At 35.6% G+C, this 22919-nt stretch overlaps 1 long non-coding RNA gene across 6 annotated transcripts in view; it reads left to right on the top strand.

The window, feature by feature from the left end:
• Nucleotides 1-22919, top strand: part of LOC127762803 (uncharacterized) — a 29317-nt gene that overhangs the window by 5219 nt on the left and 1179 nt on the right. Inside the window, exons 7-13 of one of the 6 annotated variants that reach the window (XR_008015582.1) lie at nucleotides 1304-1337; nucleotides 1761-1820; nucleotides 9522-9692; nucleotides 11586-11641; nucleotides 11732-12048; nucleotides 12368-12431; nucleotides 12986-13079. This is a non-coding gene — a long non-coding RNA (uncharacterized LOC127762803). Of the gene's footprint in view, nucleotides 1-1303; nucleotides 1338-1760; nucleotides 1821-9521; nucleotides 9693-10801; nucleotides 11485-11585; nucleotides 11642-11731; nucleotides 12049-12367; nucleotides 12432-12985; nucleotides 13080-15302; nucleotides 15388-17135; nucleotides 17208-22919 lie in introns of those variants that run through there. The other 5 variants (XR_008015580.1, XR_008015578.1, XR_008015579.1 and 2 more) reach the window with 5 other exon arrangements.

The following is a 22919-nucleotide window of genomic DNA, read 5'->3' as shown; positions in this document are numbered from 1 at the left end:
CTGGAATATTTTGCAAAGCTTTTCCAAGAGATCAGATGCATGTACACTAGAAATTATCTAGATTACACTATAAATATAAATACAACCTAGTATAGATGTGACTTATCATAGAACTATGAATCTGGACAGCTGTCTATCTAGATTACACTTATATTGGAACAGAGGTAGTAGTCATTATATTAAAAAAGTACACAAGAAATTAGTGGGGATAAAATCATAAATCTGTTAGTAGATGCTGAACATGCTTTTCCATTTGACCTTAGCAGCTGGCTAGCTTTCACATGTGATTAAAGATGTTTCTGGAGCTGAACATGATCCATCGAGATGCATGTATCACTGTTCCAGAACAGTGCTAGCTCCAGATAAACTAATTAAAATGAAAACGATGTTAGTTTTTTTTCCTGCTACGATGTCAGCTTCAAGACGTAGGTCATCTAATTTAGTTGTACCGTAGCTCACTGGTGCATTCATGTATCTCTGTTTGGAATTGTAGCTGGGTACCTTCAATTGATCTGGTTTCCAAATATGGGCACTATTTTATCTTTTGAAAGTGAGTTAATTGATACGGAGTTACGGATGAAACGATACTTTTCCATTTGGGATGGAAGATGCATTGACTTAATCCCCTATATTTTACGAATGAAGTAGTATATATTTAAATGTCCATATGGTGAAAAAAAATTTAACTGGTCGATCAGACAGGTTTTTTTGCTAAAAGTAGCAGATTTTATAATGGCTTGCTATATAGTTTGGGTGCCCACTATTATTAATTTGTTGAGTTTTATGCTCAGATTGATCACTCTGCAATTGTAATCTGTGAGGACGATTGACATACTATATATAATTTTAGAATATGTTTTCTGAATGGTTATTATTGTAGTTTGTCTCTCTACTCAGGAAAGTATTGTTTCGAAAAACAAGAATACATGTTATTCTAACTTCTGGCTGGTTTGCTGATGTATTTCCATGAGAAAGTAGTTTTCATATGAGAATTTCGAAGTCTCTAGGTGTTCTAGGATTTTTTTAGAATATTGCACAATGCCTACATCGCAATATTTGTTTTGCTTCTTAATGGAACGATGTTGAGCTTTTAAAAGGGCAGGATTAATGTAGAGTGAAGAATCATGTAATGATCAATCCAAACTCAATTCATCCAAAGTTTAGGAACTCCCAAATTAGTAATTATATTATTTTTAACTACCATTTTTTCTTTTGATTTTTCCTTGTTGAATTTATCATCAATTGTTTGTTAGTTCCCTCCTAATTTGGCTCAAGTTAAATCTAATATTTCAATGGCTGGCAGGTTAAGATACCGGGTTATTTCCTCAGTCTCTTCGGTATGAACTCAAATTTACTTCATTTTGTCCTTCAGTTCATATAATAGCCATGCTTAGTTACTTTACCTTCATTTGGAAAAATCTTTGGAAGTTATTACTGGCAATTCAAACTAACAATAGATTTTCTAAAATGTTGTTTACATAATATTACGTATCTCTAGATGTTTAGCTGCAAAACAGGGTTACTGAAATTAAGTACTAGTTGAAGAATGTGATGGACATAGTACATAGCAACACCTTCTCTTAATCTGGAAATGAAAAGCTGCAGTGTAAATTCAACTGCAAGCAAATTAAGCATATAAGAGAAAACTTTCTTAAAAAAAACTGAAAATTAAAACTTTGTGGGAAGGAAGCTAGTGACAACCCAAGACCAGATAGTTCTGCTGGATATGACAATCTGTAAGTTTTCCTGTACTTACGTAGGTTATAACCATCCAGCTCAGGTTCGACGACCAGGATGCTATGCTGGATGATACTCTAACTGTAAGTTTTCCTGTACTTTCTAGTGCTGCTTCTTTCGAGGACTGGCTATCCATCTATTCAATTGATACTTCAGTTTATTTGAGATATAGGAATAGGAGTACTCTATATTGTGATAATGTGATCCATTTTTCTTTTGAGGCTTGGTTTAGTTCCCAAATTTTTTTTTTCTAAAAACATCATATCGAATCTTTAAACTCATGCATGTAGCATTAAATATAGATTAGAAAAATTAATTGCACGGTTAGGGGGAAATCGCGAGACGAATTAAACTGGCCCTGAAACCTGTGATCATTATAATGGTATAGCACCTGGGATCAATGGTGGCGTCTGGGCTTTGCCAGCGTCTGATCGAACGTTTGAACACCTGTATGAAATATTAAATATAGGCTTAAAAAAAACTAATTACGCAGATTGTGACTAATTTGCGAGACGAATATTTTAAGCCTACTTGCTCCATGATTTGACAATGTGGTGCTACAGTAAACATTCGCTAATGATGTATTAATTAAGCTTAATAAATTTGTCTCGCAGTTTACAGGCAGAATATGTAATTTGTTTTTTATTAGACTATGTTTAATACATTAAATGTTTGTCCATATATCCGATGTGACACGGCAAAAATTTTTACCCTTAATCTAAACACCGTCTAAACGATGGTCCAGCTAGCTCTATAAATAAACAACATTTTATCCGGTCTACATCACGATGTTCTCTGTGACATCAAATCTTAAACACTGCTGAATCTAATCTGGTCTTCAAAAGTTTGGTCCAGTATATATACTGCGATATGCACCGACTCCTTAAAATTAACGATTAAAAATATATGAGAATATCTATAGTTTGGATATGATGGAATGTTTATAGTACTCCTAGGATATAGCTTATCTTGTACCTGATTCCGGCCAGCTAAAAGATGTATACTGAAAAACAAGTTATTTAAATTTGAATGGGTCAACTTATACACCCTGTAGTGCTGTCGTTAACAATCTAGCTCCTTGCAAATGGCACCATGCGCACATATATATATGCAGCTAATTGGAGTTTGTAAGGCAAGCTCACAAGCTGCTAAATACTCCCACTGTACCGAAATAAGTCCAACTTTCATATCTAGAGTTGGACTTATTTTCGGACGGAGGAAGTATGGCGTAGAGGATTTTAGCCTTCCAATAAACATCTATACTCATTTAAAAGACAATAGTGATGGTGGTGGCAGCCTCCCCATCATTTCTTTTATAGTTTTTACAATTAGCCCCTAATATTTACTGATTTTATAGAATAGTCCAATATCTGGTTTCAAACAAGTGTATATCATATATATATTTAAGTAAGCAAACAAGTAACACTAACATATTTGATATATACATATATATATAGGGTAAGACTATTCTACACCCGGGGTATAGAATAACTATTCTGTACCCCCCTCCCATCTTCCTCCCGATCCCCCCACCCCACCTTCTCGCGCGCCTCGCGATCCCCCCTCCCCCACCCGAGCGCGCGACCCTCCCCCTCTCCTTTTTTTTTCCTCCCGATCGCTCCCCGCCTCGCGATCCCCCCTCCCCCACCCGAGCACGCGACCCTCCCCCTCTCCTTTTTTTTCCTCCCGATCGCTCCCCTCCTGATCGCTCCCCCTCTCCTCTTTTTTTCTCCCCATCCCCCTCCACCTCTCTCTTACCCTCCACCTCTCTCTTTTTTTGAGAGAGAAAAAAACCACCTCTCTCTTTTTTTGAGAGAGAGAAAAAAATAAAGGAAAATTTTGCTTTCAGTGGGAATAGAACTCAAGACCTTCAACTCAAATTACCACATGGCACTAACCAATAGGTTATTTCTCAGTTGTGATAGAGTTTTCTTAGTAAAATTTTATCTTCTCATACGTGCTAAATCCTGTAGTATTTGGCACAAAACATGTAGTAATGGTACTAGGATGGTTGTTAGTATACACTTCAAACCATCTTACTGCACTATCCCAAATCTTTTACTACACAGCTATAGTAATATTACCATCAGAATTATAGATTACTATTGTAACATGATATGCCATCATTTAATTTACATGAGTAGGGGTCACCACCACACTATTGATTATTGTTTGTAGATCTAACGATTCCTAAACTTTAGTATTTCCTCCCGCTCATTACTGCTTTGTACTATATGTTACTGCAACCCCGTAGTAACATTGTGAAATAAATATAGTAATAATGTAACTAGTGTGTAGTAACAAAATAGATATAATCTTGGTCTCTCTCTTCCTCTCATGATCCCTTCGCTTTCTCCTCTCCCTATCTCTCTCTCTCTACCCAAAAACTTGGCCTTCCTCTCTCTTTTCAAGAAAACCGGTCTCCTTCCTCCATCTATGTACTCCCACCCTTTTCATAGTAACGCCATCACGAAATATAGTAACACGTCCGGTTACTACAAAAAATATATAGGTTTATTACATTCAAGTGACTAGTATTACTAGGTTAAAGCCTCACATGCTAACCATATACTTGTTACTGCACAAAAGTAGAAGTGTTACTACATGGTAGGTGCATGTTACCACTTCAAAGTAGCTATGTTACTGCACGATAATTGTAGTTTTACTATGTCATTTTTACGAGATGAAGATTAAATAGGTAGGCTATAGGTAATGTCTGTAGGTAACTTTGAGCGAGGTCTGATTGATGTAGGAGTATTTTGAACAATTTTATACATTTGGTAAAACCATGTTACTGCATGTATATGCCCTTGTTACTGCAAGTTACACATTCTGTTACTGCATGTGGAGGGTTAAAGTTCAAAGTGCCAATCTTTGAAAAGCAATATCTCACAAGATATATATTATTTTTTAAAATCGTTCCCACCATGATGCTATAGTGTTACTGCATGTAGAGGGTTAAACTTCAAAATGCATCTACGTACTCCCCTCTTCAAGAAACCGTTCTTCCTCCCTCTTCTCAAGAAAACCGGTCTCCTCCCACCAATATAGTGTTACTACATGTGTAAGATGTGACAGTAATATTGTGGTGAATTACAGTAAATCAGGAATTGAAGCAAAAATATATAGGTTAAAAGTCTCAGATGCTAACCATATACTTGTTATTGCACAAAAGTAAAAGTGTTACTGCACGGAAGGTACACGTTACCACGTGTTTATGCAGTAACACTACCCAAAAAATACAGTAAAACGCAGTGTAGTAACATCGTGATGTGATTGTAGTAAAGTACAACAGACTAGTAGTAGCAAGTAATAGTATAGTATTACTACTTGTGGAGAGATAAATTGCAAAAAAAGTCAAGCTTTGAAGAACAATATCTCCCAAGTCATGTAAGGTTTTTTAAAACCATTTGCACCATGATGCTAGAAAAAAAATTGCTACTATGATCAATTTGGCATTTCGATCATCTTTTGTTTTGAAGGTACTTATAACAACCAATTGAGCATATATCTGTACATGCTGGTACGCGTGATTTAGTACTAGAGACACATTATTACCTAATGCTTATGTGTCTTGAGATATTATTTTTTTTTACAAAAAAATGTGCGTCAATTTCAAAGAAATTTTACGAGTCATTAAGGCCGTGTTTAGATGCTGTAAAAATTTGGCCAATTTTTTTTTGACGTATACGGACACACATTTGAAGTATTAAACGTTGACTAATAACAAAACAAATTACAGATTCTGACTATAAACTGCGAGACGAATCTTTTGAGCCTAATTTAATCCGTCATTAGCACATGTGGGTTACTGTAGCACTTATGGTTAATCATGATGTAATTAGGCTCAAAAGATTCGTCTCGCGATTTACAGTCGGACTGTGCAATAAGTTTTTCTTTTTGTCCACATTTGATGCTCCATACATGTGTCCAAACATTTGATATGACGAAAAAGTTGGAAATTTGAAGAAAAAAGTTGGAATCTAAGGCTGTGTTTAGTTCGTGTGCCAAATTTTTTTTAAGTATACGGACATACATTTGAAGTATTAAACGTAGACTAATAACAAAACAAATTACATATTTCGCGTGTAAACTGCGAGACGAATTTATTAAGTCTAATTAATCCATCATTAGCAAATGTTTACCGTAGCATCACATTGTCAAATCATGGCGTAATTAGGCTCAAAAGATTCGTCTCGCAATTTACAGTCGGACTGTGCAATTGGTTTTTCTTTCGTCCATATTTGATGCTCTATACATGTATCCAAATATTTGATGTGACGAAAAAGTTGAAAGTTTGAAGAAAAAAAGTTGAAATTTAAACATGGCCTAAGCAAATTTGCCATCAGCTATGCTTTTCAAGTTGGATTAGTGGGACGTTATAGGCTGTGTTTAGTTACACGCTAAAATTAGAAGTTTAAAGAAATTGTAACGATGTGACAGAAAAGTTGGAAGTTTGTGCATGTAGAAAAGTTCGATGTGATGAAAAAGTTGGAATATAAACAAGGCCATAGTATGATTTGTCAAGGGGTACGGACGTAATTTTGGCAGCAACAAGTACTAACTAGGTCTAGAGTCGACATTGCTGTACTGCGCCCACTCTACCCGCCATGGCTTTCTCCAAGCCTCAGGGGCAGCGGCCGGGATGGGCCCACCAACGGCCATTCCCAGGCGTCGACGGCTGGCCCACTACCGCGGTGAGCCAATCACGGGTCGACAGCGCCGGTGCCGAATGTCCGACAAGGACCCGCCGCTCCGGGCCCCGAGAGCGAAACGCAGCCAAAATGAATAAAATAGAATAGAGAAAAAGAACAGGCAAACAATTCCTTTTTGTTAAATTACTACTCGTACTAGGCATGCAATGCACGCACCTTCGACGGTAGCCACCGCGTGTGACGGTGTGGTGCTGCAACCAAACGCTGCTGCTGCTGCCAGCCACTGGAGGGTTGGGGGATGGAATCATGGAAGGGATAGGCGGATAGCTCAGCAGTGGTCAGCTCTGCTAGTAATAACAACCTGTAGAATGGATGAGAGTTATTGTAGTAGTACTGTGGTAGTACCAGTATATTACGAGTAGGAATGGTAATGTGTTGAGTTATAAATACCCCTGTAAAAGAAAAAAAAAATCCTAGCCATGAGCCTAAAAAAATATGCCTACTCCCTCCGTTCAAAAAAAAATCTATTTTTAGGGATGAATCTGGACACACAAGGGTTCAAATTCATCCTTAGAATTAGACTTTTTTATGGAGGGAGTAGGTTAGTAGCTAGGATTAAGTTTTTTATAGGACAAAGTAGTATGTCATTTCACAATCCTATTAGCTCTTATATATTTTTAGGTTAAAAATGTATAAAAATTTAGCCCATCTCATTTTAATCCCAACCCTCAAAGAAAAATGTTAGACCCTTCACCACCCTTAAGTACTCTTTTTTTCCCCTTTTACTACCTCTGTCTTAAAGAGATTTTGACTATGTATTTGGATAACCACTTTTAAATTATAGTAATGTTTATAGTAAACACAAATAGTAAAGTTATACTACTATTTAGCATTCAAAATACTTTAATTAATTATAAAACTTTTGGGAGGAAAAAAAAGAATAGAAGTGATCAATGTCGTTGCATGCATGAATAGTTTTAGGATACTGCCCAAATTTATACTAAATTGCATTTATATTGGGAGAGAGGGAGTAGGAGTAAAAAGCACGGAGGGAGTACAAGATAAGGTGCGCGTCAATCACATTGATTGGGGCATGCATGTCTGGGGTCCCTGCAGTACTGGTCCTGCTGGTAGTAGTTTCCTCTGTCACTCAGGCCATGGGATTACAAGGGTCCTACTAGTATTTGCATCCCGCTGATTCTGTTTGAAGCACTTCAATTTCTTAGGAATGGAAAGCCCTCCTATGTGACTTCTTCTGGGCTTTCTATATGTGTGTTATAAAGCTGGATTGTACTAATCATCGATGATTAAAAGAACACCCCAATGTTACATTGCAAACATCGAATGTGAACAATTAATATATAATAGAGCGGGGCTGCATTGGGAAATTCGGTTGTAAGGAAAAAAACAACGAAAGTTATGTCTCATGGCCTTGTGGTGTAAGGGGAGAAATTTTGGATTATCTTGCCATTGGGAGCCAGCCTGCGTTAGAAAACATATGATTGCTACTCTGAGTCAGATTGGTAGGGACTCTTCATCATCAAATTTGCCTGTTAAGATTGCTATCACAGATATGACCTTGAGGAGGCACCTTTTTATTGACCTAGAAATCATACGTTGTTAATATATATGAATGCAAGAATAGCTTGTGTCAGTTGACCACTACTAATTTTAGAACATTTTGACCACGTTTGGAATTTGAATTTTCTAATTCCTTTGGGATTTAGATTGTTTTTATGCAAAATTAATGCATTGCAAATAAGAGTTTATATTATGGTCTGGTAGCGGAATTATTAATTAATACTATCATAATTTATGTATTACTATATATTAATTAAATGGACAAATACTAGCTATAGCTATGAGATAAGGGTTGCAGTAGATCGAGTTGTCAAATGATGTGAGGGTGCATGTCGGGTGCTCACTGATCGTCATGCATGCATTTCTTCAATATTTCGATCTGTACGAGTCTGTCCAACTCAGCTATCGTCCCAAAGAAGGCGGTGCCTATCTAGTCAATGCGAGTATATCAAGGCCGAGTGAGTTTAGCTCCAAAATTTTTTTACAAACTTTCAACTTTTTCATCATATCAAAACTTTTCTACACATACAAACTTTCAACTTTTCCGTCACAACGTTCCAATTTCAACCAAACTTTCAATTTTTACGTGAACTAAACACACCCCAAGTTTGGGGGACAAGTGGAGTAGTCGACGTGAACGCAAAAAGAGATTCGGAGAAAGATATCCCTCCAACATTTTCTTAAGAAGAAATTATGAGCGCGTTGTGAATTGAACATGAGACCTCAGGGTTGAAACCACACATCCCTTGTCACTACATTATCAAGTGCATCTCGCTAATTTAATTTAGTTGCTGTGTTCATCTCCATGGCCCTGTTTGGAAGATTAGCCCAGAGTTAATTTTAAGAGCTAATGTTTAGTCTTGAATTAGTAGGCTAAACATTAGCTTAGGATGATATGTTTGGATCTATGGGCTAATATAGGGCTAAAAGGTGGAGAGAGAGTAGAGAGAGAGGAGAGAGGAAGGGAGATAGGGCTACTTTTTTATGGTCCCCACAGAAAATTAGCCCCATTATCACCCCTTGGAGGAGCTAATGTTTTGAGGGTGGCTAATTCACTTAAGCCTTAAATTAGCCCATATATTTGGATTTTTTGGGGCTAATTTAGGGCTAAAAGATGGGGCTAATAATTAGTCCATGTAACCAAATAGGGCCCATGTCATTGTTGATAACCGAGGAACGTAATGCCTCCCGTCATCATATTGTTTTTGTGTCGGTAATTCACTTCTATTTCTTGCGATTGCAATCAGGTCAACGTTTTCATACCCTTGGTAGCGCTGCAAGTACGTCAAACCATGCAAAAGAGAGAATCCACGGGTAGTTTGTTTAATCCTTGGGGATGTCACTGAACTTTAACATCTCCTGCTCAGCTGCAGCATTCCAGCTAGCGGCCTAGCTATTTGGCCAACATGTTGTGTTATTACATGTTTGATTTATTTTGGTGACATCCCAAACAGAAGAGAATTGGTTGATAGTATTAGTAGTTGATTATGGCATGTCCAATAGTCCTTAGAATTTGACATTTTATCAGAAGTTCTATATATTTGTCAGGGGAAAGGAGGCCAGGGAATGTGTCATCTGTTTTGCAAAGGGTCATAGAGAGCCTGGAGACGAAAATCAAACACACAGGACAGATTCTGCGCATATAAAGACGGCCAAAAGCCATATATACAAGTCAGAGGCCATCATTAATGCTTGCTGCCTGTAGGACAACTCGATCAGGTACGCATTCTTTGCTTCTACGGTATTGCTGCAGCGTAAACGGTCAAACTAATTTACTACAGTAGTAATTTATTGGCAGAAGAAATGTTGATCAAAAGTACCTTTCCAAAGTTCAAAAATGAAACGTGCATGAGGTGTACACAGCATATCTGATTTTAAGGAGAATAGATGCTTGAATTGAATCAACATAACCACCACCGTCTTATGCTAGCTCTACTAATCAACTACTACAAAAACATGTTCTGGACATCTCAGCGCTGTCCTAAAAATAACTTTGGTAGCTAATATTTATTGTGAAACATTTGAAAACTCAATAAGTTATAATACTATAAAAGTACTTTTCAAGGAAAATCTATAATTATATATATGTAATACTATATGATTTTTCATACATTCAATCTAAATAATTACAATTGTATTGATGTCCAATGTTTTTAAAGTTTGAGATAAACATGTCTAAACCGATATGTTTGCGTGACTGGAGGGAGAAGAAATGCTCCAGTGAAATCAAACTAGTATTTGACTTTCTGTTCTTAATTGGTCTATATATATTCATATGTCGCAATACAAATAGATCATGCACATGGATAAAATATTTTCACCAACCGAGCTTTCCATGACCAGACAAATATGTGCGGCTTGGAGCAAAGCTTTCAACGGCCAATTCAAGCAATCAGCTTGACCACTCTACCACTTACTGCTAAACTAGAGGCCCTGTTTCGTCGAATTTAACGCAAGGGCTAAACTACCTTACAAAGCTTCAGATATGGAAATCAGCATGGCTATTTTAAAATCCTAATACCTCTCTTCAAAGTTTGCCATGTACCTCCTCTCAGATCTGTCCAAGGAAGAGACTAGAGAGTAAACAATGGTCATGATAAACTAAGATCAACTAACTTCATCGAATTAATGGAAGTTCATCGGAGGTACCATTGTCGTACTATGAACAGTGGCAAAGTAAACTTTCTTTAATTTTTGGGTGGGATATTGGTACCTTGTCCTCCTCCAAAATCTGACATGTAATTAATCAAAATGCAAGTAGGAGTTCTCACTGTACACACATTGTTAGCTCTTGCTAATTGGAACTTCACTACTGCAAGGCAGGAGCAGGGTCTATAACTAGTACTACTACGCATAAACCTTCAGCCCTGGGAGGTACGACCATCACCCGTCCCATCCATCTCCTCTGCTCCAAGAAGCAAACACCAAGAAACAAAGAGGGAGGGAGAGAGAGAGATAGAGGGAGAGGGTCCTTTTCTCTCACCACCTCTCCTTTCAAGCTCAGTACGGTGGCCGCTCACCGGATCCAAGAAGAAAACCTCTCTTCCGTTTATGATTCTTTCTCTTGAGTTCTTGAGGTTTTATTTGGTTTTTCTTTGAGTTTTTACTCGTTTTTCTCGATTTCTCGATTTCGATGATTCGGAACTAAATAGGTTCTCTAATGACAAGTAAGAGCAAGAAATTTCTAGCACGGAGAAGCTCTCATGAGATTGACAGAAGAGAGTGAGCACATGGCGTGATGGCCGGCATAAAATCTATCCTGTCCTCGCCGCGTGCTCACTCCTCTTTCTGTCACCCTCTTTCTCTCAGGGCTCAACTCCTATCCAGATCTATTAGCAGGCTTACAAAATCACTAAATTACTTTGATTTGGTGTTACTCAATTTGATTGTTGTGATCTAGCCTTTTCCTCCAAAGAAGCACTAAAAACCACCCCTTATGCTTGGTAGAGAGAAACCTCATGCTTGGTACAGAGAAATTCAGCCACAAGAAGACAGAGAACGCATGCTTGAAGTACTCTGTCTTTTCTCCCACACTTTACCCTGTCACCTCCTTATCTCTTAGATGTGCGTAAAATGCATATGTTTACCCCTGTTTTTCTCAATCTTTTTCAGCCGTGCTGTCGCCGGAACTACTACCGAGGAGAGTGATACGGATGCTGGTGATAATGGTTAGTCCCGGCTATGTGGTACTGGGGATAAATGATTGGTTTTGCTACGTGTTTTCCTTATCCCCAAACTTATTTCTCCTACTCTTGCAGTGGTAGTACTACTCCTTGCGTTGGGAGCTGAAGCATGGAGATGCTGCCAGTACACTGGAGCACTGTGGTGATTCATCAACAGGATTAACCGGATCTTCTCTCTCTTTCTTCTTCTACCCCATCTCTTCTCTTCACTTCTCTCTTTGCTCTCTTGTTTTTCAGCTAAAGCTCCTTGTGCAGGTTGTTGGCCATGGTGGTGGGGTTCATCAAGTTATTGCTTGGTCAAAAATGGAGCATGGAAGAGGCTAAAAGATGACCCATATTTGGCATGCAAGGTTGTTTCGCTATGCGTTTGCCAGATCTGGCTCGCATCTTAGGTTAGCCCGGCCCCTCTCCCTCCCTCACATACACACACACTCTTTGCCCTTTGTTGGGTCTCTTGCTGTCTTCCCCAACCACTGTAAAACGGGGATCTGTTACTGTGTTACTGAGCTGAGCTTGCATGAGTGTGTTTCCTTCATGTCTGTTTTTTCACCTGTGGGTTTGGTCATATTTCTTCAGTTTTCTTTACCATGTGGCGATGGAAGGTGATAATTTGGCTTGTTTATTGAAGTTTTGCATCTTGGCTTTGTGGTCCTTCACTGCTGCTACTCATGACATGAGCAACCCATTTACCATTCATCCTTCTCTTTTCAGATAAAGGTCATCATTCATGTTTAATGGCCAGCAAGGCAGCAACTACACCATTAATTTCCACAAGGTACTACTCCTGTGCTCTAACCAATTATATCGGTGCATACGTCTTGTTGAAAGGGTTTATCTGCCTTTGTACAAGCTAATTACTAGCTAGTTGGTGTTTACTTCTTACTATTTGTGAATTGATTCCACTTCTGTTGTCAATCCGATGTGTTATTGGTTTCAGTGGATAACTTTATTTTTCCTTGTTATAGCACTGTATGGTATTTTAGCTAAGGTGTTAATAGATAATTATTTTTCACTGGGCGTTAATAGATAATTATTAGGATTATACAAAGGAAGATCATTTATCTTTATTCATCATTTGATTGTGTGCACTGTTGATCTAACTGAACCTATATATCCAAGGTCCATATATCAGCTGATTTCTTTACATTAAGAGACAGACGATAGCTATTGTATCCACCCCGTTGCCGATTTGTGTCAACTAGTAAATTAACTACCTAATAAGCTTGCTAGAAGGAGATTTATTGCTATAGATTCACCTGTGTGGATAGAAATGTGACACATAGAAGTAAAAAAGCTAAGCTGCCTTGTCAATTGACCGATCTCTTGCAGGGATTGGGATGAGATATGATTCAAGCTGATGGATGCTTTACAAAAGTCACTTCATGTGCTTGACATGCATGCGCGTGCAGTCCCATTCTGAGAGGTAATTATTTTAGCGCGTTGATTTTGTCAACATTATTTACTTTGTTTTATTGGGTGTGGTTAACTGAAATTCTGCTAATTTATTTTGGTGCATGCATCATGCCCTCTTTTCATGTGATAATTAGTCAAATTAGTTAATGTGATCCATTCCTTTTGTGATGGATCCATCACAAACATGGTATCTGTCAAGGTTTGATAACTATGGTAAATGCCAAAAAAAACTCTCTGAATAATTTTTAGAATTGGCCCTGTAGATTTTGGAAAATGAACTAATTATATATGTCGAATTATTATGTTACTTTCTACGAGTTCATATAAAGAGATCATCCATATACGGATATGCATTTAATTGCCCTCATCATAGGGGACTTGTATAATTAGGAGTTGCATATGATAGCATTAGATACATGAGAGCAGACATTCCTAATGATCTAAACAAAATCTAATTTTATGTGGACAATATTAACTAGGGTAAAATTCACTTTTATCTGTTAAAACAACACAGAAGTATATAGTCTTAAGAACAGCTCGAAAGTAGTTGTGCAATAGTTTTACCCTTTGCCGACTTAATAGTTTTGTTGATTCGACGATGTGCTTGTACTGTTCTACGGTGGATGAAAGAAGTGTGAGAAGTAAAATAATGTACGTGTTGAAATGAAAATAATTTGGACATGCATTTTGCTGTATGCACTGGTTAACTACATATATATTTACACCACTACGATGAGGAAACTCAAGTTCACTGGATATATATAGCCCCTTATTTTTTATAACTTACTAACTTATTAATCATGGATAAAATATTTTTATAAATATTCTATTAATTCTATTTTATTATTTGGTGTCTACTTTTCTTAACACAACGGCGATCGAACTATAGATGACTTTATATATAATTAGTTTACATGTATGGGATTGAAAGCATATATAAGTAGGCACATAAAAAGTGAACACATTAAAACTAATTAATAAAAAGTAAGACATAAAATATTTTAAGATGGGCTGCGCGAGTACATATCTTTTTCCTGTACAGTTGCGTTTTGTGAGAATTTTCTTTACATAATACTAGTAGCCGCTACTAGGTGGACTAAAGCATATATATAACAACTATTACTACCAATAGGGAGTAAAGGATCCTTTGAGCTAGGATCGATAAGCCGCAGAAATATAAGAATAAGCAACTAAAAATAATTTATTATAGATATCTTTTATATTTATGTTATTAACGATTTAGAAGTAAAATTAAAAATAAATTATGTTAAACTAACTTCTAAGATAACTAAAAATAAGTTTTATAATTATAATTTTATCCAATGATAAGCTAATAAAAAAATCACACCTGCAAATTATTGGAACAGCGCGCCAACCAGCTATACTATATGGTAATTAAGTCACATCTATGAGCAACAGAAACTAGAAAAGAAAAGAAATGTGATTAATGTGGCCTGAATCTGACACCTGATCACTTTACTAGACTAGACAAGCCAAGCTCTTGCATTGAAACTTGAAATTTTATGATCATAAAAGAATAAACATTTTGGTTGTGTTTAGATCTAGGGATGTAAAGTTTTGGCATGTCACATCGGATATACGGATACACATTTAAAGTATTAAGAGTAAATTTCACAAAACTACACGTTTTGTGGTCCAAGTTGCAGAAAACCACACACACTTTGACACTTGGCACATACCACACTATCAATGAATGGATTCACCTATTAGATGACGTGGTTGTTCCACCTAGGATGAGAACGTGGCATCATATTAATTTCGTGCAATGGCTGATAATTGGATGCTATGTCCTCGTCCTAAGTGGAACAGCCACGTCATATCACAGGTGAATCCATTCATTGATAGTGTGGTTTTGTGAAACTACACTCTCAAAATATATGTACTTAAGCGCCAAGTGTCAAAATGTGTGTTTGGTTTTCTGCAACTTGGATCACAAAACTGTGTAGTTTCATGAAATTTACTCAAGTATTAAACATAGACTAATAACAAAACAAACTACAGAATCCGCCAAGCCTAATTAATCCACCATTAGCAAATAATTACTGTAGTATGTAGAGTACCACTTTGTTAGATCATGGAGCAATTAGGCTTAAAATATTTTCGTCTCGTAATTTACACGAAATTTATGTAATTAGTTATTTTTTTCGTTTATATTTAATACTCCATACATGTTTCTAAACATTTGATGTGACATGGTGAAAAATTTTGCCAGGGGATCTAAACATGGCCTTTTATATATGATCTTAGAACACACTTATTTGAGATTTTTAATCAGCAGTCATCTACGGGAAAAAATGGTATACTCCGCAGCACTTTTCTAAGCAGTAAATCTTTATATTATGGGATAGTACTAGTTTTATTAGCAGTTTGAAAACCAAAGCTGAAACAGATATCTGGTGGTAGTGACTACTCCCTATGTGCACAAATATAAGGTCTTTTGTCCGGATGCGACACATCTAGAGAGTTTGTCCAGTTCGCTGTACTAGGATATGTCACATAAAAATAAAAAAAGTTATATTTGTGGATAAAGGGAGTAGTTAGTAGGAGTAGGAATTTAGTAAGAACATGAATTTTCACTGGTTTTCATTTTTTTTTCAGCGTGTTAAAAGAGGGTTGTTTTCACGTGTGCATATATATATATATATATATATATATATATATATATATATGTATATATATATATACATACATACATATATACGTACATATACATATATACATACATATATATATATATACATATACATATATACGTACATATATATATATATACATATACATATATATGTATATATATATATATAGTGTGTGTGTGTGTGAACATGCGCTAGGTATGTTCTTTAGTTTACCTCTTCCTAAAATAACTTTGAAAAATATAGCACTGCATTTGAGAAACTATATCATCTCTTTTGATTAAAATTTTCTTATCACTACTTCCTATGAGCACAAATAAGTGACGTTTTGGAAAGCAACATGGTTCAACAAGTGATGGTTCACCAAGCCACTTGTTTTTGGTTACTAGTATAAACCCTATAAAAATATAGCAAAATTATAATATTTTAAAACATGTTTTGAAGGCAAATTTAACCATATACCACTTTTAAAAGGTGAATTGAAATATTTAAAGAGAAATTGACTGTCAAAGTTTAAGCGCATTGATCACACATTTCCAAAATGTCATTTATTTGTTGATCCGGAAGTATTTCCTTAGTTTCCTTAGTTTTTAACCAAACTAAAATTACAAGTATATTTGATTTATAAACTTTACACTGATAGATTCATACTATTTTAAAGTGTTTTCAAGTAATATTGATTTTATAGCAATGAAGAATATAGTTTATAAGAAATTATTGTGGTTAAACTTTAATCTGTAAAAATCAACGACTATACCGTACGTATTTCCATGCATGGGTACTAGCTATAATATTTCCATGATTCCATCACAATTATGTATCCTACCTTACTATAAAGTTACAATAAACTAATTCCTAATGTTTAACATGAAAAGATACCACATTATCAACCACTAACAATTATTATATCTTGAACATTATGCAATCATGCTACATTATCTATAATTTATTAAATTTTAAAGCTTTAAAATGCAAGCATGTTAAATCACCATCCCACATAATTCACATAATATTTAAATGTATATATATATATATATATCTCCATCATTTTCTATAATATCCTATATGCCTATACAATTCATCCTCGCTTAGTTAATGCTATTTCTCTTTTCTCTTATTAAGCTATATCGCTTTAATTGTTTTTAGCACTTAGATGATATTCTATGGTCCAAATTATCTTCCTCATGGTTTACTCTCATTAAGTCATAATATCACCTCAGTTGTTTTTAGCCCTTAGATGATTAATCTATGGTCCAAATTACCTCCATCCTTTTTTTTATCTCGTAAAGCCATATCATCTTACTTTTACATTTAAATCATAATTCTATATACTATTTGAATTATTATAAATCTTATGTAAGCTTATGTGGTCTAGCTATCTTACATATTTTGTCTACTTACTGTTATTATAGTAAACTCTTGCAGTAGCGCGCGGCGGAGAGGGGGTAACCTAGTTTTTAAGATTCAAATGACCTTTTTTTAAGGTAATAATGCCTTTATCAGAGAATAATTAATATTGGCTTTGGTTATAATTTTTACTCATGATGTGTTAATGGGATCGCTCTTACCATTTTGTACCTAGCTATGAATTGAAATGGTAGCTTCACTATGATCTGCCTTGGAAAATTCTTTTACGACATGATGTTGCTCAATTTATTTTCAGAAAGATGACAATTTCAAATGCATGCAAACCAGAACGTACTTTGGCCATTAACCTACCGCTATCTCAAAAAAAAAAAACATTTATAGTGTATATATACTACATTCTGTTTGCATGCTGTACTGTTGTCTGTGGTGCACACAAATAAACAAGAGTTGTCGGTGCGATTCTTTTGTTAAACCCTTATAAACCCACTGCCACTCAGCTGCATGCTCGCTCGTGGTGAAGCGGCAAATGAACCAAATACGTACTAGACATTGAAACTGAATGGCCTGATGTCTTATAAATTGGTAATTACTTCTTCTAGTCTATCATAAATTAAAAAATATTTGATGTTTAGAACCAGATAAACCTCCAACTAATAATTTTATATTAGAATAAATTTCTAAATATAATTTCAAGACAAATCTATACATATCATTTTTTTTAAGAAACACGGTACAAAAGCAAGCGCTCATAACGCGTGCACACTTACTCCTATGGATGCACAAACGCACATCCTACCCCTATAAGCATCTCCAGAAGACCGAGTCCACATATCTAAGATTGACGAAGTCACCACCGGTGAGCACATCCGGAAGATTAGGCCAGTATATTTGATATTGACGAAGTCACCAAAGACGCTGCTGTCGACGTTGACGTCGTCTATCACTGAAAGAATAATTAGCTGTGAATGTGAGCACCTGTATTAAATCTAGAATTTGAATTGGGTGGGCTGGTTCCACTACAAGAAACCTAACGACTTGAGCTACATTCATTTCGCCATTTTTCTTATTTTTGAACTAAGCATTGAAGAAATTAAGAGTCAAAGTTTTAAAATTGGACCAAATATCGTCCTTAACATTGAATATTTATTGTGGATGGAGTTCTTATCTCCTTTTTATTGAAAAGATATCATTTTTTGTATGGTTGAAAAAATCTTTAAGCACTATAATATTTAGTTTGGATATAAGGATATAATACATGCAAATCCGTCTTAAAAAAATACTTCAACACAATAGTACTATAGTTTTATATTTTATAAGGTTTTAAATATATTGCAATATAAAGTAGTGGTCAAATAGGTCCATATATATATATCCAGAACGGTATCCACATTTAAACTATAATTTTTCCAAAATACAGTATAAACGTAGACGTAAACACTTGTGCCAATAGACATCAAACTCACATCCTACTTATATAAACACCTCCAAAAAAGTATGCTAACATATCTTAAGATTGATCATAGAGCTTCACTGTCAATGGACACGTCATCACTAACTGAAAGAGTAATTAGCTATAGAGAATCTGTAAGAAATTAGAGACGTAAACTCGGGTCTATAAGTTTTACCGTAAGGAATCTAATCAACTAGTTCACTACAGTTTTTATAAGAAGATTGTATACGTGAGTCATGAGTGAGATTAATTATTTAGAGAAAACATAAACAACCTGTTAATTTATTTTCTATCGTGTCTCACTTATCCGATAAGTTAATAAACAGGCGGTATTATTATTGTTTTGGAGCGAGAGGAGCGTCTTTCATTCCTAGATGAACTACTTTTAAAGTTTCCTTCCCATTTTAAGGGCAATGGTTGGAATATGAAAAAAAAAAAGAAAAGAAAGGAGATTGAAGTTCAAAACTCCCCAGAGTTATTTCCCCTCGTTCACGTCAAAATTATCAGCATTTTCTATCCCGTAAAAGCCTCGTGATATCAGAAAATGTGAATATTAGAGAAAGACCTGATATCAAATAAATAGAAGAGATGTGACCTCGAACCTCTAACCCAACATCTTGTGAAGCCGGAAGATCCTGAGTGTTTCTCCTCGATATATCAGACAAAATGGCCATCAGCGCCATCAATTGCAATACAACAATGTAACGTGGAACATACTCCCCTGTCCCATAAAAAATCATAAAAAATCAATATAATACTGGATGTGACACATACTATTACTACAAATCTGGATATACATCTATCCAAATTCGTAACAATAGGATGCGTCACATCCAATCCTACACCTTGTTTAGTTCCCAACTTTTTCTTCGAATTTTCAACTTTTCTATCACATCAAAACTTTTCTACACACGTACACTTCCAACATTTTTCTTCAAACTTTCATTTTTAGTCAAACTTTCAATTTTAGCGTGGAACTAAACACAGCCTAGATTCATTTTTTAGTGACATAGTAGGGATCAAGTACTACGTATCAGACAACTGTAAAACCAACTCTATTGAATAGCATGCATTTAATTGCACTGGACTTTGGATTGGCTGAATCAATCAGATAGATAATTTGTTAAGAAATCTCTTATGATTAATAGTATAGTTAAGTGCTGGCTACAAATCATGTATAGTTAATTTAATAGCTAATTCTTACAATAGTTAACTATAAACATATACTATGTAATTTATATCTAGTCCACATGTCATACACACATGCATCTTAGAGTCCATACTGTAGCTGGCTACAAATCTGTAGCCCCGCTGCCCTTCTTTCTCTTCTTTTTTATTTTCTTAAAATATATTTATAGCTAGCTTATACCCTGCTGCTATTGTACCTGCTCTAATGGTACACTGCTCTTGCAAGAGCACGTCCGTACTTGCTCATAAAACTCCCCCTCAATTCTTGTACCTACCTGTTGAATGTTGGTACCTATCGATGGCAGCTTTGCACGATCAGAACTGAAACTTACTGTTTCCTGGTTCACGGCAAACAGTCGCTAGCTAGCTACCGTATCTGTTGATGAGTAACCTAGCTTAGATAAAGGAATTTTGTGTAGGATTGGATAGATTTGCATGTGATCTAGAACAATTACTACCTCTGGTCACAAATTTTTAACTTTTGAGACAATATTCGATCAAACTTTTGGAACTTTAGCCATTAATTTTATATCAAAATAATTTTGTAGAGAAAGAGCTCAAGTGTAGACATGCAAACCGTTTCTATTAGTTCTGATGAAATTAAAGAATGACACACAGTCCAAGAGTACTAGTTGCATATGGTTTCTTAATCTCTGCTATTATAAAAATTAAAGATGTTTTTGCTGGTATTTTGGTACATCATCCGTATATGAGTCGGTTTTTAAGTTCGTTCGGTTTTAGAAATACAGAAGAAATCGTATAAGAAATCTCTTTAAAAACTCACATACTAACTTGAGACGATCGGACACCTAATTACAGCTCATGATTTTCTAATAAAATATATATCCAAGCGAATTTAACACAACGAAATTTATCTTAAGTAAACAATATAATAATAATAATAATAATAAGATCAAAATAACTTTCACCTGTTGCAACGCACGAACATTTTCTCTAGTTTAGGTATAATTGTATAAACTCGCCGCTGAATCTGGATAAACAATAGGAGAAGCTGGGACAAACGAAGAACTTTCTGGTTATATATCACGACTAGTTTTGATCATATTTCTTAGTAATTAGAAAAAGAATAGTTATAGATAGTATTTTTTCTTCACGAGAAAAAGCAAGCCACTCATATAGCCTTTTCCAAAAAGTAATAAAACAAAAGTTCAGACTCTAGTCTGTATAGTTGAAGCATTTTGCTTGGCTCATCACCTGTTCCGCGAATTGGTCGCAATGAAGTGACGCGACAGTACGTACACATCACTCTACCAGTTCTCACAAACCTGTCCAACATGAACGCCTTCCTGTGTGAGAGATTATTTTCTTATTTTTTCTTAAAATATAACCAATCTTATTTTTTCTTAATAGAGATTTAGAAATAAATTAAAATTAAATGAGGATATGATTAGTTAAAAATAAGAAGTAAGTAAAGTTACAAAATAATAAGAGATGTGATGAGCTGAGATGAAAGAGTAGTTACTATGTGTGAGCTTCGTTGGTAGTAATTAAGGGTCTGTTGGGGAGAGCTTCTAGTTACTGCAGCTTCTCTAGAATTAGAAGTTAGAAGTTGTAGTTGTAAAATCCAGAAAATGAACTAGAAAGTATAAACTAGAAGCTGGGAAACCCATCTTTTACATAATCTCAGAAGCTAGCTACCAACCAGCCGCTTCTTAGAATCTTAAGCTCTCCAAACAGACCCTAAATCAAACAACTTTATTAAAATACTACCTTAGCAACATTTCAGTTTTACCCTTGTTTCTTACTGCAAGGATGCAAAATGTTGGTTGGGTGGACCGGAATTCAGATCTTTCTGAAATCTATCTAGATGAAGATGCCTCTAGGTCTATCATTTTACTAGAATTCAGATTTTTCACATATTGGCAGAAATCTATCTAGATGAAGATGCCTCTAGGTCTATCATTTTACTAGAATTCAGATTTTTCACATATTGGGCATATATATACCTAGATTGTTGAATCTCTTTTAGGCTCAAAGATACTTACTATGGAGTATATATGTTCCTGTTAACATTAAATTTAATATCAAAATACAATTTGGTATTTGGTAGTTGACACAGTCAAAGAGTATACGGACTGAATCACCTAAGAAAGTGAGCCATGCTGCATCAATGGATCCTTCAATGCATGATGGATATCCAGCTGTAGGTGCACGGGTAGATCACTTTATAATTAGGCATTTCTTAAATTGCAATTTACATCTAGATTCGTACGAGTAGTATGGAATAACATCCTAAATTCTAAAAAAAAACTATATATTTTAGCACACAGGTAATTCATATCTACTTCATCCTATAGTTCAGAATAGAGGTAATAGTACGATACCAGCATACATTTTCATTTTTATCCTTTGTCCTAAAATATAGCAATATATGACTGGATTAGATACATTTTATATCATCTGTCTAAATTTATTGAAGTAAGATGTGTCTAATCCAATATTAAGTTGCTATACACAGCTAGTCCCTTTGTCCTAAAATAAGAATAACTTACAACAACCGTCCCAGAATATAAGAAACGATTATTAAGAAAGTAGGTAAAATTAAATAAGGAGATGTTCTGATTGGTTGAGAAATGTGGAGGTATGTGGAAAAAGTGAATGGAGGATTGTGATTGGTTAGGAAGGGAATATTGGTGGAGAAATTGTTAGATTTTGAGACAAATCCTAAGTGCTAAAAATTATTATATTTTAGGACGGAGAATAATTTCTACGGTTCATACCCTATTCCACAGTAAATTGATTTTTGCTCTTTAGCTTTGTACTTGGACTTGGGATTACTAAGGTCTAAGGTCTAAGGGGTTAAATAGGTAGGCAAAAGATGGTCACAAGTGAAAAGGAATGGGATTGGCTTTGTGCGGAGGAACCATTCTTGAAACCCGCAATACCCATTTCTTAAAAAGTACTGCAAATTCATTTTCCCTCTAGAAAAAAATTTTGTCCAGCGTGAGTCAAAAGTAATACTTTTTTCTATTTCCCTTCACGATCAACCTTTTGGATTTTAGAAGCTAAGCAACCCGGTGAAAAAAGCAACCGTATTAATAGGGGGGCTGGCTGCTCACTTGAAACAAAGAGCTGCTCTGGGTCCAAGAAGCGAAGGGAATGAGCTTGGCTTCTGCTCCTCCACGCTTCTTTGGGTCTGTTTGAGGTAGCTTCTAGCTGCTGCAGCTTC

Source organism: Oryza glaberrima, chromosome 2 (genome assembly GCF_000147395.1).
Source record: "Oryza glaberrima chromosome 2, OglaRS2, whole genome shotgun sequence".
In the NCBI taxonomy this organism is placed as follows: Eukaryota; Viridiplantae; Streptophyta; class Magnoliopsida; order Poales; family Poaceae; genus Oryza; species Oryza glaberrima.
Note: the sequence above shows the minus strand (reverse complement) of the source record. Positions and strands in the feature narration are given on the sequence as shown.